This window comes from Monodon monoceros, unplaced genomic scaffold, assembly GCF_005190385.1.
Source record: "Monodon monoceros isolate NGI ecotype Baffin Bay Population unplaced genomic scaffold, NGI_Narwhal_1 Super_Scaffold_9, whole genome shotgun sequence".
Classification (NCBI taxonomy): domain Eukaryota; kingdom Metazoa; phylum Chordata; class Mammalia; order Artiodactyla; family Monodontidae; genus Monodon; species Monodon monoceros.
This window is the reverse complement of record NW_021703786.1, coordinates 30,844,166-30,860,776: the sequence shown is the minus strand read 5'-3', so window position 1 is coordinate 30,860,776 and position 16,611 is coordinate 30,844,166. Positions and strand designations below refer to the sequence as shown.

The 16,611-nt window shown below is 57.2% G+C and overlaps 1 protein-coding gene across 3 annotated transcripts in view; it reads left to right on the top strand.

Moving 5' to 3' along the window:
* The window catches only part of TMEM104 (transmembrane protein 104), a 58,060-nt gene that overhangs the window by 23,526 nt on the left and 17,923 nt on the right, over positions 1 to 16,611 (top strand). The window lies entirely within an intron of this gene.

Genomic DNA, 16,611 nt, shown 5'->3' with positions numbered 1-16,611 from the left:
CCTCCCTCCCTTCCTCCCTCCCTTCCTCCCTCCCTTCCTCCCTCCCTTCCTCCCTTTCCTAGGAAGCTGTCTCTATGGCTCATCCAGGGAATGGCTGCTTGTGTTTCGTTGTGCTTTCCATCCCCCCCAGCCCTTTCTAAATGAAGTTCAGATCACGCTGTCACTCAGTCTGACACTATGGCTTGTCTCTCCAGCTCCTGCCAAGGGACCCCAGGGGCACCCCCGTCACCGCCCCCCCACTGCTACTGGTGTCTGGGCACAGCCTCCGGTCCGTCCCCAGTGCCAGCCCAGCTGCTGCCCAGCATTGCTCAGGACCAGCCCTCACCTTTCCGAGGAGACCTGGGTAGCGCCTCGCTGGACCACGGTGACCCCCTCCTCCCTGACCCCCAGTGCCTTGGGGTGTTTGGCCCGAGCTCCCTCCGGCTCAGTGAGAGGACTGTTTTTATTTTTAACGCGGCTCTCGGGGACATGGGTTCTGTCCGCCAGCGTTAAGCTCGCCATCCATCACCCCCCACGTCCTGCCTCTGCAATGGCTGATGCCTGACACACCAGCTTAGAGGACAGCGCTGACTCCCCTGTGCCATCCGCTCCGAGCTCCCGGTAAAGATAGCAGGTGACGGGCGTCAGGATCACAAGACAGTCCGCACCACCCCTCCCCAAGCCCTGGAAGCTGCTCACCGGCTGAGCTCGAGTCCTCTGGCCTTTCTTCCGTCCTAGTGGATGAAGGGAACTCGGCTGTAGCTCCTGAGCCAGGTGAACTGCCCAGAACCCCTTCTCACAGTGGCAGCTTGAGTGTCTCTCTGACCCTGTTAGAATGTCCCCGACCTCTACCCCCATCTCCGTCGTCTGGAAAGTAATGAGTACATCCTTACAAATAGGACTTGCGCAGGGCACAAGCCACTTTTACCCTGGGCACGTGGGGAACTGTCAGTCTGGCTTGTCTGGTGTCTTGTCCTTTCTCCCTGCCCCCTTCCCCAGTTCACTCAGGGATGGGCACTGCGATGGGGAAAGTTATCTGTGCGCCACAACTGGACCGCCCCTGCCAGCAGACTCGGCTTGTAAGAAGCCCCATGATATGAAAATACCAATGTATAAAACGAACTCAGTGGGTAATTATTTGTTACAAAACAATTTGATACTTTACAGAAGGGCTTGCTGCAGGTTTCTCTTGAGTACTTACTTTCCCTAGTGCGCTTAAAACGTTTTTCTGTGGAAATTAAGTATCTATAAATAGAACTTTTAGAGGCCCATCTCTTGGGTGAAGTGTATCCACATGTTTGTATGTAAAGTGCAGGAGTCCAGAGCCCATTTCACGGAGAAATAGGCCGACGTGGGGTTGGCGTGGACATCACAGACAGACGGATACACACACACACGCACGTGCACACACACGGGGCCCCAAGCCGGGAAAGCGTCACGGAGCTTGTTAAGAATATACCCACGACCCACACTCATGCACAGGCCAGTTTGGTTGGGAAACTTCCAAATAAGTCTCCTTGGGGAGTGTTCATCCCTGCTGGGGACCTTCTGCACTGTGCTCTTTCAGGACCATTTTTACCCACACTTCACACTGATCCCGGGCACGCCCTAAGCTGGAGGCTTCTTTATTTGTGCGCAGCGTGATCGGTGGTGCAAAGCTGCTGTTCCTTGCTTCATGAGCTCCCCGGGCTGGTCCTGGCCACTGACCCAGGTGTGTGTGTCCATGTCTGTTTGTTTTTAGTCAGTCCCCTCAGAAGCTGCTCTAGGCAAACTCCCAAGACGCTACAGCTGAGGCCATCTCCAGACTCTGCATCCCCTCTGCTTGCAGACCTCCCATTTCTGGGCAAAGAGCTAAAAAAATGACTTTGTATTCTTTAAGGAAATGTCCCAGTTGTCAATTTCAGATCCTTACTCTCCCCTGCTCTTTTTTTTGGCTTCATTTCCCAAAAAGTATAGGAAAGAACTATAGGAAATACAGCAGCCTTCCAGTTGTTTTAAGAGTAATATGGAACATTCTTAAACATCTCGTGCTAACGAGGATCAAAACTGTTTACGCTAAACCACGTTCCTCCTTCAGCTCCATGTCTCTCTGATGCTTTCATTCCATAGCTGAATCCGTGGTCCTCGCGACGGCCCTTCTGTGAGGCTGTGCTACCCCCTGAATGATGCTTGCTCTCTGTTACAGGGTGTCTGTTATAAACAGAATCTGCTGTATTTCTAAATAGTGTCCCAGGGCCCTGGCGGTAATTGTTTAATTAAATAAAGTGCTCATTCTAAAGTAATAAGCGTGCTCCACCGTGTGGCTGGTGTCCCAACCGGAGGCCCAGCAAACCGTGCGGAGACTAAAAGTATCCATGGGCACATTCCCCAGCCTGCAGGCTGGCCCCGAGGAGAAAGCAGCAGCTAAGGAACCCCGAAGCGTTCTCAGCCAGCAGAAGGGTGCCTGGGACACGGACGTGATTAGGCAGAGCTGAACAATTAGGGTGCATATCAATGATGACATCCGATTAAGTAGCACGAGCTTGGGATGTCTCGTGAATTAGCCAAGAGTAGGCCAAGGTACATTTTAATAAGCCTTCGCGTGCAAAGGGAGGTACCGCAGAGGGCACGGCTGAGCAAATGCTGTGTGAAGCCAGAAGGACGGGTCACAGAGCACAGCAGGGCATGTTGAGTTGAGCTACAAAAAAGCTTCCTTTAGCCGCGGATTGAGACGCTCTCTGGAAACCTGGACAGGAGGAGGGAAGAGGCTGCCGGGCCAGGTTAGATGCTGACCAGGGCTGGAAGGCCCCCCACAGTTTGTGACACCCAAGCAGTTCTGGCAGGAGAACTTCTCACTGCTGTTTCAGGAGGCTGTGCTGCACCCGAGGGATGGGTCGCCAGCCTCCAGGAACACTGCCCAGCCCTCTCCCCACCCCCGGCCAGGAACAGTCACCTCAACTGGGTCTCAGAGCTTGGTTCCAGGACCACTGGTACTTATTAAAAATATAGATCCCTGGGTTGCACCCCAGGCCTAATGTAGCAGCACCTAGGACTGCAAGGCCCAGGAATCTGCATTTTCCACCTGTTCTGAGGGTGATTCTGTGTCCTCTGCCCTTTGAGAAAGTCTGCTGGCCGAGGCCCTCTCGCAGCGATAAGTGGTCTTGCTGACACCCAGCCTCCCGGGGAGAGGCCTGCTCTGGTCTCCCTTGGATCTGCTCCCCAAGCTTCAGCTGAAGAGGCAGCGGTCAGGGCCCTGCAAAGCCTCCTCCAGGGAGAGACGGGGCAGGCATCGCAGGTCTCCAGCCTGGCTTCCGGCGCGTCACTGCAGAAGCACTGCACTCCTGCTCTGACCAGACTGGTTTCAGACTCTGAGTGTCCCCAGGAGAAGAGGGCCTCCAGCAGTACCCCTTTGCCAGCGGCTGCTTTGTTACCTGTGGCCAACAGGTCCCACCCGGTCCCTTCCTCCTGGAGCCCGCAGCGTGCCAGCCCCACAGAGAGGCCTCGGCCTCTGACCATCCACTAGGGAGGGAGCCGGGGGTCATTAGCGTGATTTCTTACACCCGACTCCACGGAGCTCGTTAATCACCCCCTTGCCTTGCCGGCTCCCCTCCCTCCCCACCTCCACCGGGGTTACTCGGTACCCCGCAAAGAATCCTGCTTTCCGTTTATTTCGAGGTCGGGGGTCAGCAGGGGAGAGGTGGAGCCAGTCCGCCCGTGCTCTCTGCAGGGCTTCCGCATCCCGGGCCCTGACTTCCTTCCCTCCCTCCGCTCCAGCCCTGGCCCCGCTCTTCCTGCGCAGAGATGAGCGGGAAGAGTTGGGGAGGGGGGGTGCCTGAGCATCCGCAGTGATTATCCGGCACCTCTCCTGGAGCATCACGCAGGCGTCAGGCAGTTGAGGTGACAGAGGGCAATGGCTCCGCCTCCTCGTGTCCCCGGGGCGGGGCCAGCAGAAGCAGTCAGATTCCAGCAGGTTACTGGAGACGCTAACAGCCCTGCTGGTCCTAAGCGTCCACGGGGCTCACGTCCTGCCCAGCACCCAGGGTATCTGAGCAGCTTCGTTCTTGACAGAATCCGGTGGTTGGGGGTGTGGGTGCTTTTTTCCGAGGAAGCTGAAAGCCCAGGGGCTCCCCACCCCTTGTTATTCATAACACAGTCCACGATATAGGGTGTTACCTGCCCACCCGTTCCCCTCAAGTCCTCCTGTTCTGAGGACCTGTAAGGCCCAGTTGATCTCTAGTCTGGCCGCGACAGCTGTTCCCCAGCCCCTGGATCACGTGGCCAATAGCTCCAGCTTCCTCGTGTCTGTGAAGCAGCGTGTAAGTTCAGCCGGCCCTGGGGGAGGGACGCCAGGTACCCATCCTCTCCCCTTGTTTGACAGCCAGCAGAAATAGACCGGGCCACAGAGCTGGGTTTGATTCTCTGCAGACAGATTTCAGTGGCTAAAAAGTGGGAAGGGGTAAACCCAGCCTGCGGTGCGCAGGAAGTCATCATCTATGCACCTGTTCACTGAGCCCGAGGAGGGGTTGCCGCACTCTTCTGGGGCTTTCAACTCTGCTGCTCGTTAGCAGAGCCCTGCCTCCCCCGTGAGACCTGTTCTCTCCTTGCCGTAGAGGGCTGCTTCGGAGCCTGCCCTGGGCTTGTGCACCTCCTTGCTCGGGCTCACCGCCAGGCCCGGGTCAACGTTTTCATGCATCTGTCACTGCACCCAGCTGGACGGGGAGTCCCAGCCGTGCCTCCTCTCCTCCGGCCCCCAGAACTTACAGTTCTAACGTTCCAAGTCCCTTTCAGATCTGCCCGTGAGAACAGAGAGGACTCCCACGCGGGGGATTCCGAGGGGGGCCTTGGAGCCCCGGCGCCTGGGCTGCTTGTCCAAGGAGAGGTGCCTCCTCCCAGCATGAGGATTGCCCCAGGGTCCTGAGGCATTTCTGTTTCTGACATCTCATTCTTTCAGCCTGGTTTTAGGTAAATCTGAGTGCCATCTCCGTACTTAAAATCCTTTAGAAACTCCTCTCTGCAAGGCAGCTCTGAAGTCCTTCACGGGACGTGGTCTGCTCTAATCTCCTTCTGGAACTTTCTGTCTCACCACCGCCCCACCCTCACTGGCCACTGTCCTCCACAGACGCCGGGTACTTTCACGGCTCTGTGCCCTTCACGTGCCTTCCCCTCACTTCAGATCCCGACAAGCACTCACTCATTCCAGACTGAGCTCAGGGACCCCCGCCCCTCACCCGCGCGTGGCGGTAATGGGACTCTTATCCGTGTTCAGTTCCTTGGCCTCACCGTGAGCTCCTCGAGGTTAGGGCCGTGCCTTATCCACCTTTCAGTCCAGAGCCAGCACGGGGCTGCCCGCGGGGGGGGTTGCTCCACGAGCATCTGAGTGGACGAGACCCTTCAGGCGGGCCGCCGCCACGGGGTCTGCGGCCGGGCACGGGTGCGAGACCCTCCATCAGCCCTTGGGCCTGCTGACGCCCAGGGCTCACCACAGCTGGCGGCCGTCCTCTGCTCCTTGGTGCTGGGACAGAAGCTGCCCCTCAGCGAGGGCTTAGGGGCCCCTATCTTTGGTGGCTGAAGGTAGCGGAGAGCAGCCCAAAGCCATCCAGGTGCCAGGAGGTCGAGGATGGCTCACCACCCATCTCCTTCTCTGCCACCTCTTGGCACCTGGAGTGTGAGAAGTGAAGTATTAGAACAGGTGCCATCTCCAAAGTCCAGTCTTTTTCCCCAGGCAGAGCCCCCAGCCTTCCACCTGTTTCATCCCGCTTCCCGCATCGTCACACACCCCCTGTCCCTCCCCAGCTCCTTGTCATAATGTCCTTAAAGCCCACCTAGTTCACGATCAAGCCCCTTGGTCTTTCACCTGGATGTGGCGGGGCGGGGGGGAGTGGACCCTCCCCTCCCTGCCCCAGTCTCTTTCACACCTGTGAGAAGCCAGGCCGTCCTTTTTAAACCCTGATGGCTTATCATCATTGAGTGAGTGACTTCGTGGGTTTTCCACAATATTTATCTTTTCTCCCCAGATCACAAGGGTTGCAGCTCTGGCATCAAATCCTTGGAACTCTGCCCACCACTGGTTACCATCTGGCTTTCCAGCTGAGAAAGAGACAACACAGGCACCCAGGCTTGTCCTCCAATAAGACCACAAGGACGGCAGCAGCCGTGCCAGGCTGATGCCATCAGACCAGACCAGCCCTCCTGGCCCGGCCCTGGGAGCCAGCCTGGAAGGGACATGGAGGGGGTGTTGGAGAGACTCTTTCTCTAGGACGTAATCGAGGGAGGCAGTCAAGTGCTCCAAAGGAGGACTGGGCCTTGGATACAGACAGCCTGACCTCTGATCTCAGCTGTCTTGGTTATTATGAGATCTTAGACTAGTTAGTTAACCCTCTCAACCTCAGTTTTTTTAAGATGGAGACAGTAACCGACTTGTAGGGTGTCAGGATTCAAAAGCGATCTTAGATGGAAGATGCTGTTGTCTGGGCACTCAGTAGGTGTGCGGTAATGTTGGTTCACTTGCCCATTGGTTCTCTGAGCCTCCTTCTTCCCCACCCCAGCACAGAGCCTTCCTTCTCTGAGAGGTGGCTTAGTCTCCTGGGGAGTGTCAGGAAGCAGGAGTAGGCTCTGGGCGGAAGAGTGGCCTGGTCGGGGGCAGAGCCCTCCCTCGCTGCCAACAGCATCCCCTCAGAACTGGGGGCTTGGAGGTGATGTGGGCATGACACCTGGACCAGGTGCATGGGACGCCACCTGACTCCAGAAGCCGGGAGGGGATTGTGATGTGATGGTGGAGACCACTGGCTGGGAGCCACAGTGTATGTTCTGGAAAGACCCGGCCTCCCTCCAGCAGTGGTCACAGCACATGCCAGGCCACCCTGCACTGGAGGAGCCTCCCGTAGGCTGTGACATTTCACCCCCTCCCAGGTCGCTCCTCCCACCATCTCTAAAACTGCGTGAAGCAGCCAGGCTCCTTGGTAGGACATCACGGTGCTTGATCATGGAAGTTTGGGATGAATTTCCCAACCTATCTTTTTCACCATCTATGGGTTAGGGAGGAGATATGCTCTTTTTTTTTTTTTTTTTTGCCTCCCAGAGCAAAAACCATAAAGCTGGGTACAAACCTCAGGTCCCTAAGTAGGGATTTTCTATCTCATCTGAGTAAGGTGGGGGGTTGTTTAGAGAAGGGGGCTCGGAAAAGGAAGTTATAGTTTTTTGGGTTCTTTCCTAGGTCTGTTCTGTTTCCAGCTGCCTTGAAAGAAAGGGAAGCAGGCAGCTTTGAGGGAGGGATCTGGGGATGTTTTCAACTGTCAAACAGTCCAGGCAGCCTTTCAGTCAGTGTGTCTGGGGAGTCACAGAGGGAGCCTGAGACCTGCCCTCTGCGTGCATGGTTGTCTCCGGGCTGACAGGGCTGAGATCGCATCACCCAGGCTCCTTGAGAGCTGGGGAGCGATGCGCCGGAGGCCTGGACCGTCCTGTGCCCAGCCCTCCCCTCTCAGAGCTGGAGCCCTCATCCTGTACAGTTGACGCATCGGCTCAGTCCGGGGGGCCTCTCTGCCGTTGTCTTCCAGGCCGCCCCCTCCCCAGCCACAAAGCGACTGAACTCACACCCTGTAGGAGGCAGCACTCTGGGCTTCGACAGCCAGAGCTGCCCGTGTGCACGGGGTTGGGAGCAGCCACCCCTTCTGTGGTCCCTCCCTGAAATCGCTCCCAGGCTCCCCGGTATCAGAGACAAAGAGCGTGTTCACAGTACCTTGGCAGAGGTTGTTCAGGCAGCCCCGCCCTGGCCAGTCCGTGTTGCTGCCGGGAAGGTGCCCCAGCATTTCATCCTCTTCTCGGTGAATTGTGCGTGGGGAGAGGTCTTTTCTCCCGGCCAGCCCCCTGATCCCCAGGTCTGACAGGCGGGCGAGTTCCTGTCGTGTGGGTTTGGTTTCTTGCCTCTGTTCTGTAGCTCAGTGGCTACTTAAGAACTCCCTGGGGAATCTTAACTTCTGGCCTCGGCCTGGGGCTCGGCGCCTTGCTCTCCTGGGCTTAGTGTCTGCCGGCAGAACGCGCTCACCTTTTGATGAGCGCTACAGATGTTACGAGTCTCGGAGCTCACTCAGTCCGAATGGGGCTGAATTGTTTGACAGGAGTGGACTTTGTTTTCTGCTGAAGGGCGTCATGAGATAACAGCTGGGTTTATAGAGTTGACGTCTATGCTCCAGAATCACACGCTGCTTTAGAATATCTGGGCATCAACCCTCCACTTTCTTTTAAATTTATTTATTTTTGGCTGCATTGAATCTTCGTTGCTGCGCGCGGGCTTTCTCTAGTTGCAACGAGCGGGGGCTGCTCTTCGTTGCCGTGCACGGGCTTCTTATTGCCATGGCTTCTCTTTTTGTGGAGCACAGGGTCTAGGCGCGCGGGCTCAGTAGTTGTGGCTTCTGGGCTCTAGAGCGCAGGCTCAGTAGTTGTGGCTCACGGACCTAGTTGCTCTGCGGCATGTGGAATATTCCCGGACCAGGGATCAAACCCGTGTCCCCCGCACCAGCAGGCAGATTCCCAACCACTGAGCCACCAGGGAAGTCCTAGCCCTCCTCCACTTTCACCTTCAGGCATCACCTGAATCTTTCAGTCTTTCAACCCATTCAGCAAGCATCTCCGAAGTACCTTCTAGGTGAGGTTTGGGGAAGCTAGGGAGGGACCCAGGGACACTAAGACAGGGTGACTCGCCCTAAGCAGCGCGTCTGGGGAGGGTGCCTGTCAGACAGGCCACGCCTGCGAGGCTGGAGAGGCGTCCAGCCTCCATCCGTCTCCATCACTCCTTCTCCACCAGGTAAGCGTATTGGAGGGATCGGTGAGTAAGAGGTTGGCAGCGCCCCCATCGTTGCTGGCTTGGTCGTCTGAAGCCCAGCAGTCTATCCTGGCAGGAGCCCCCTCCCACAGCAGGGCTCTTCACGCTCTCGGGGTCAGCCCCGCCCTGCCCTGTCGGGGAAGGTTGTTGTTTCTGAAACCTCATTCTCAGAGCTTCCTGTGAGTTTGCCGGTCCTCCTGCAGGACTCAGGTGACCTCCTCTAGGTGGCACGATGCCTCTCGTCTCAGGGTTTTGGCAGAGAGGCTGTGCTGATGGATGGCTCACTGGGTCCAGTGCACAAGCTGCTGACGCCGCTTCAGCCCTACCCCCTGTTCTCATTCCCTCACATCATGCATTGCATCTGCATCATGACTGATCCTTCATGCTTGGTACTTGAGAACTTGAACTCCCCCTGAAGAGCGCTTGGGGTGGAGGTGCTGTAAGTCCAATAGGAATAGTATCGACCTAACATTCTGTGGCCGGAGGTCGTCACTTGGCTTCACTTGTTCCGAATTCCCCCTCCCGGGATGTTGGGAGGACAGGTGGGCTGTGATCCCGCGAGGGTGTGCTGATCCTTGTTGGGGTCACACGGCCAGGGCTGCTGTTTATTGAGTACCTTCTCTGCACACGTAACGTGCTCTGGGAAGTTCACAAGTGCTCTAGGGTCTCGCCGTTAGCTGGGACAACATTAGCATTCAGACCCCTCGCCCTGAGCATGTGACCCCGAAGCCTCTGGTCCCTCCGCTGTCCTTCACTGCCTCAGAACGCACCTCCTTCTCGTGGCTGGATCACCAGACATTGTCATTCAAGTTGGGAAAATACAAACTCCAAAACCAAAACGTTCACAGCCACTTGAGGGATAAAAATAGAATCCTTGAGCATTTCTTCGCTGCACCTCAAGGATGCGTGGAAAGTTCAGCTCCCGTCTAGGGACGGGTTCGTGCTGAGTTTCCATTAACCCCAATTAACTCTTAACCCTTAGCGCCCAACAAGGACAGCCGTGTCAGCAGCAGGGCGTCCGTTTCCTTTGTCCTTTGAAGGAACCTCCAGGACCAGTCCACAGAGCTCAGCCGTGCCCTCGGTGTGTGGCCACCTCTGAGTGAACTGGCTCGCTGGGGCCCCGTGCACTGGGTCGTCAGCCCCACGGGTCCCTGTGTGTTTAGGTAGATCAGGCAGCATTACCGCCATTCCCCCTTCCAAGACATTTCGCTTCGTCACCCCTGCTAGATTAACAAGAGAAGTCGGAGTCCCCCCAGCGCCCTAGTACAAGAAGGCTCCAAGCGGATCTGCCGCTCTTTTGTGTTGAAAGTCAGGAACTGACAGCTGAAGTGAGAGAAAGCTGCTGACGCCTGAGTTCTTGTCTCTGGGAAGCTCCATCTCACTACACCATGGGAGCCACAGACAAACCGAAAAGATGCTTATTTTTAGAGGGAAGTAAGTAGGTAAGCAGGCAGTCCAAGGACTGGCCGTCCAGCCAGTTACCCAGCCAGGCAGGGCGTCACCTCCTTCAGCTCCAAGCCCTCTCTCGGCCCGGGAACGATGGGACACCACAGAAGCGTTCCCTTGGTGCTTTGAGGGCCACTGCTGGCTTCCCTGACCATCTGGCCTTTGTCCCCCCGGATCCTATCCCTTTGCTCACGCCAACGTCGGGGGCAGGGCTGGGAGGGACCCTCCCCTGTTGGGTCAGCAGTCGGCTGACTGTTCCGCTGCTCTTCTAGGATGTTTTCTCACTGTCACTTGTTAGGGGAGGTGATTGGTGTATCGCCCTTTGTCCCATGGAGTTGCCCAGAGGCTCTTAGGACGCTTGTCCTGTACGGTGGCCATCACTTTAGCACATCATTCTCTCCTGCTTCTCTTTCCTCGAAGAAGAGCGCGCCCTATATCTCCTCCCCCCACCCCTTTTTCGAGGGGAATGAGATGGACTTATGGGTGTTGTTGAATTTCATCCAAGTTTAAGTTCTAATTAAAAACTACGGTCCCGGGCTTCCCTGGTGGCGCAGTGGTTGAGAGTCCGCCTGCCGATGCAGGGGACGCGGGTTCGTGCCCCGGTCCGGGAAGATCCCACATGCCGCGGAGCGGCTGGGCCCGTGAGCCATGGCCGCTGAGCCTGCGCGTCCGGAGCCTGTGCTCCGCAACAGGAGAGGCCACAACAGTGAGAGGCCCGCGTACCGCAAAAAAAAAAAAAAAAAACTGGTGGGTGGCCGGTGTATGGCTCTTGGGGAACCATGAATCCACTGTCTCCCAGAAGTAGGAGAGGGAAGAGCCGCTCCTCTGAAGACGTATAGGTTCTTGACTTTAGGTTTCTTGTAAGACATTGCCCCTTCCTCAGTGGGCGTCCTGGGAGATACTGCTGACGGCGGGCAGCCGAGTACCCGAACTGATCTCAGACAGGCCTTTTCCTCCTCATCGGGGCTGCGTCTCACCCTCCCCTGGAGCCAGCTGCGTGCTTGGAGCAATGCCATTTCCATGCACTCTTCCTAAATCAGAGCACGTTGATTTCACAACTGTTTTGGGAAGGGAGCTTTTCCCTGACAAAGTGAACTGCTTTCCGGCGAGCGGGTGACTTCTGCATACCCACATGCCACTTGCTCTGCCAGCCCAGATGCTGCCCATGACAGAGGGTACACAGCGAGTCAGCAAGACTGGGGTGGCCTCTTCCCACCCTGCAGGAGTAAACCTGCCTCTATCAGGCACTTCCTCCACCAAGTTCAGTGTATGCTGTAAATGTTTATTTACTGAGCATCTCACATGTGCCGAGAGATGCAGAGCTTGCCATCATGGCGCTTACCCTCTGCTGATGGCACAAGCAGCCCACGAACAAGGAGCGACACAGAACCTACAAGGATTAAGTGATGTGGTACCGACCGTGCGTTTGGTGATTCAGTCAGGAGCCCCCAGGGAGGAATAAAACATTTGGAGAAACTTGCAGGGGAGACTGGCACTTGAGCAGGGCTTGAAAGGTGATAGGAATAAGGAAGGTAGAGAGGAAATTCTTTGCCAGCAGGAGGAATCACGAGGGTTGAGGCATGAGGGTGAGAATTAGCTTGGTGTGGGGAAAGCAGGAGTCAGAGGGGAAAGTGGCCTCACACAGGATGCAGTGTGTGGATCACAGCAGTCGGGGCAGAGGGCCAGGAGACCCCCCAGTCCCCTCTGCCACTTCCTTACCCTGTCACCCAACCTCTCCAGTCCCTCCGCCCCCTTGTCAGTAAAATGAGACATTGTCAGCTACCTGGTGACCTCACAGATGGCAGTGAGCGTGACGTGAAACCGTGCCTGTGTGAGCACTTTGTGAAGCTCGGGGGTATGCAGCCCTGGGCAGCGACCTCATCACGGGACCCCTTTGATGTGATGGGTGGTTAACAGGAGCGGCAGCTGGGAGGACAGGGCTGAGGCTGACGTGACAGATGCACGGGCAGAAGGCGGAGCCCAGAGACTTGGCACCCAGGTCCCCTGGCGTCTAATTTGGGATTCCCACCAAATTAACATTTTCGTTCTCTGGCCAGCTAAACTTGCAGAGAAATTTGGGGGTGGGGAGACAGGCAGCAAGCTGCTTTACTACTTTGCCCCGATTCTGACTCGCTCCCGCTTTTTCATTTTGCACCATTGAGCAAAGGACATAGCACATGGCCGATCCCGGGCTCATTTTGTGTGTGAAGCAAGATTGAGTTGCGTTGGGGGTCTCTCCTCTCCGAGGGCAGTGGGCGCAGCTTAGCCTCCGCACTTCTGAGCAAGGGACCCTGATTGAAAGATGCTCTCCGAAGCAGCACAGCATGTGTTCCTCTCTCCCGTCCCGTAGCTGCGGCTGTTTCCCAAGAGGAAGGTGGTGGCTCCAGTTAGAGACGAGCCTTGGATTCCCCGAGGCCAGCCGGCTCGTGTGGGCCTGAGCGTCTGTACTTCGGGGTCTCAGCAAAGCCGCCGTCCTGTCCCAGGCATCTCGGAGCGCAGCCCCCCTGGCCTTCCTTGCATCTCTCAGACACTGACTCCTGCCTCTGGTGGACCGGGAGCTGGGAGTTAGGTTAGGACTGTCTTTATTCCCCTGTCGCCGGGTCTCATTTCTGGCAGAGGCTGGAGAAACGGGCTCGTCCCTGCCCACCCCACCCTCCAGGCATTTGCCCGGTCAGCTGAGTCCCATGGGGGACACAGATGTGCAGGGAAACTCTGCCCACTCCAGTGAGGGGACTCAGGAGACAAGGGTGAAGGAGCAGACTTTTGAGCGGGACCCTGACCCGCAGAAATGGTGTGACGAGCTTGCCGAGCAAAGGCCCAGCAGCCGGAGGGGGCGGGCAAGTCAGGGACTCACGCCCGTAGGCTCTCGGGGTGGTGTCTCCAGAGACGAGGTTGAGAAAGGCAGCTGGCACCAGACCATGGGGCCACTGGACTTTGTCGTCTGAAGCGATGAGCCCTTCGCTCATCACGAGCGGAGTATGGTTGGGGCTGACGGTGGGGAGGCGGCCCTGGCACCAGCTGGCTCGGGCCCAGGAGGGAGAGGACAGGGACAAAGGGGCCCGACAGCTCCCCAGTCCTGAACTGCCCCCAGCCCTCTGCCCACCTGATTCCTCTTACTTTATGTATTGTTACCCCTGTGTCCCCCCGCTCCCCGGCCCCTCCCAGGCTGGGTTAGGAGCCCTTGCTCCGTGTTCCCTGTGTCCCCTCCAGGACTACAAAAAACACGTTCCTGCGGTTTTAAGCCACCAAGTTACAGCGGTCATGGGACATCAGCACAGAGAGTGAGGAAGGGGTCAGGGGTAGTTGGAAGTTTGGAGTGGGAGCAGGTGGACGTGGGTGGTGCCCTTAACCCGCCTGGGGATGTGGGCGGAGAAGTAGCATTGAGTTCTAGACTCGTGTCAAGTTCACGGTGCCACCGGGACACTGTAAGAGCCGTGGCCAAGCGTTGCCGGCCGTGCCTGAGGACGTGAGCTGCGTCCTGTCCGTCAGGACCGGCAGGGTTGTCACAGGGCACGTCTAAACTCAGCAGCCAGAAGAGAGAGGCACGTGGGCGGCCCCGTTTGCCCCCTCCCGGGTCTGTCTCAGAGTTTGCTCCCAGTGACCAGTTTGAAGGTTTCATTAGAAACCAAAGAATTGTTTTTTTTTTTTTTTTTAAAGCAACACATTCGGGACTTCCCTGGTGGTGCAGTGGATAAGAATCCACCACCCACCAATGCAGGGGACACGGGTTTGAGCCCTGGTCCGGGAAGATCCCACATGCCGCGGAGCAACTAAGCCCGTGTGCCACAACTACTGAGCCTGCACTCTAGAGCCTGCGAGCCACAACTACTGAAGCCCACGCGCCTAGAGCCCATGCTCCGCAACAAGAGAAGCCACTGCAGTGAGAAGCCCACACACCGCAACGAAGAGTAGCCCCCGCTCACCGCAACTAGAGAAAGCCCACGCGCAGCAATGAAGACCCAACACAGCCAAAAATGAATAAATAAAATAAAATAATTTATAGAAAAAAAAGAAGCACACTCGGCTACAGCAGTTGGTGTCCCTGCCTCCTGTCATGTGTCGGGCTCGCAGAGTCCTTGAACAGAGACCGTACTTGAACTGATCAATGGCATTTGGGAGTTGGGAAATTGCTCGGGAGCCAGGTGATTTATAATGTCATACAGGCTGGACAAGAAGACCCAGGAGGACAGGCTGTCTCTCGGCTTTTAATTTCTTCTTTTTGTAAAAGAAAAGGGAAAACAGAAGGTGCCAAGCTTGGCTGGTCAGCTGGACCATTGGGCCACCAGGGCCGTTTCGTCCCCCAGACCTCGCATCCACACCGCGGTGAGGCCAGACACGCCGCGGCCGAATCCTCTGTCCTTCGCCACCCCGGATGCTGAGTCTGGCAGGAGCTGATTTGCAGAGGACACCTGTTCCTTAACTAGCCCCAGCTTGAGCCGTGTCTCGGTCTGGGCTCCCTGCGCTGCATGAGCTCTGCCCCGCGCGAGGGCTGCCGTTTGGCTGTCGGCCCTGCGCCTTCCCGAGCCCTGTGTTCAGTCTGGGCTCCTGAGCGGAGAGAAAGAAAGCACTTCCCAGCCGCCGTCCAGCCACAGATATCACAGCCTGTTGTCCGAATCTTCCAAAAGAGTCCTTCACCGCCAGTCCCCACCCTGAGGACAGACCTGCTGTCCCGGAGCTGGATCTGAAAGAGGGCGGCAGACCCTCGTTCTCAGCCCGACTCACGCTCCCCGGCACTCGGTGGGCGCCTCGCGTACGCTTCCGACTCTACCCTGGGCGGTGTGTCTGTGTGCTCAGTCCCTTTAAGCGAGGGGTGCTCTCAGCGGGGTCCCATCCTACCGGGTCCTATAAAATGAACGTCTGCCGAGGAGGTGGAGGAAGATGGATTCCCTCTTGGCGAGGAGGCCCCATGCAGCCCGCAGCAGCAGAATTCCCCACCTGCCTCTGCGGCTGGTTCTGTGATCTCCCTGGTTTTAAGCAACGGAACCTTCGAAAACCCAGTCTTGAGGCTTCCAAAGTCAGATCTGACCTCCCGCATAAGCCACCCACCAAGAAAATGTCCAACACCCACAGCTGGAGCACCGTGTTTTCAGCAGGGGGCGTCGCAGGTCAGAGGTGAAAGTCCCCAGCCTCTGGCCCGGGTGCCCCAGAGTCCAGTTTCTAGCAGGCCAGGGCCGTTTGGGAATGTTGGTGACAAGCGGCTTTGTACGTGTTCTTCCACATGACGTGTCCCTCTCCCATCCTTCAAAAGAGAAATTCATCAGTGGAAAGTTTCCCTTAAGTGGTAATTTTCCTAAATGACTTGCTGATGGTGCTGTATACAGACTAGCTCGGCCAAGGGCTTCTGATCCAGTACCTCACTGTGTCCTCGGGCCAGAGGGGCACTGGCGAGGGCTGCCCGGAGAGCCCCTTGCCTCTGCCTCCCCCATCACCCCCGCCCGATGGAGACGCTGCTCCTTCCAGAGCAGAAGCAGGGCTGGTTGTCAGCCCCCAGGAGCAAGCTCCTTCCCGAAGTCTCCCAGCCCGGGCGCCTGCCAGGAGGCTTTGCCCACCCCAGCTAATTAGAACCTCTCCTTAAGCAGCGCTTTAGTCTCTCCTGTCATTCATTCTCACGGTGATAATGGACTTACTTAGATGAGAGGTCACAGCCTCTCCCACATCCTGCCTTCCTTGCAGGCAGGGAGGGGAGAGATGGGCTCAGCCCCCCTCTGGGGAGCCAGGGACTGGCCGCCCGGCCGAGCAGCCAGCAGCCAGGAGGTATTCACTGCCCACTTTCGGGCCTCACGCAGCCAGCCGCGTCTCTGGTGAATGTCATTAGCAGTAACGTGATAAAATGGTGCAGTGTAAATGTTAATAAGGTCTGACGCCTCCGCTGCTTCCGAGTGGCAGATCGGAAGTGGTACCATTATCGTAACTCCAACCAGCAGCTTCTAATTCCTCTGCTCTCTGAGCAGCCGATTGGCGTGGAGGTCACCTTCCCTCGGCCCCAGCCCCAGTGTCTGCAGTGCCACATCTACCCCCGTTTTCCTTTGCAAAGCGGGTTCAGATTTCCCACAGACCAATTCTCTAAGGCAGGCTTTGGATTCTCTTTCTTCCTCCTAAGTAAACGCTCGCTTTCCCCTGTTCTCCAGAGAGGAAGAGTAGTGAGGGGCCCAGTGCCAGCAGCTCCCACTCCTCTGGCCGGGCTCCCACCCCTACCCCTGTCCACTCCCAGCTCCCTGGGGTAGCCCCTGCTTTTCCTGGTCCGGGATGTCTCTCTGACGGGTTTGCCCGGGGAGCCACCGGCTGTGGTTCTCCTGGTCCGGGATGTCTCTCTGACGGGTTTGCCCGGGGAGTCACCGGCTGTGGTTCTCCTGGTCCGGGATGTCTCTCTGACGCGTTTGCCCGGGGAG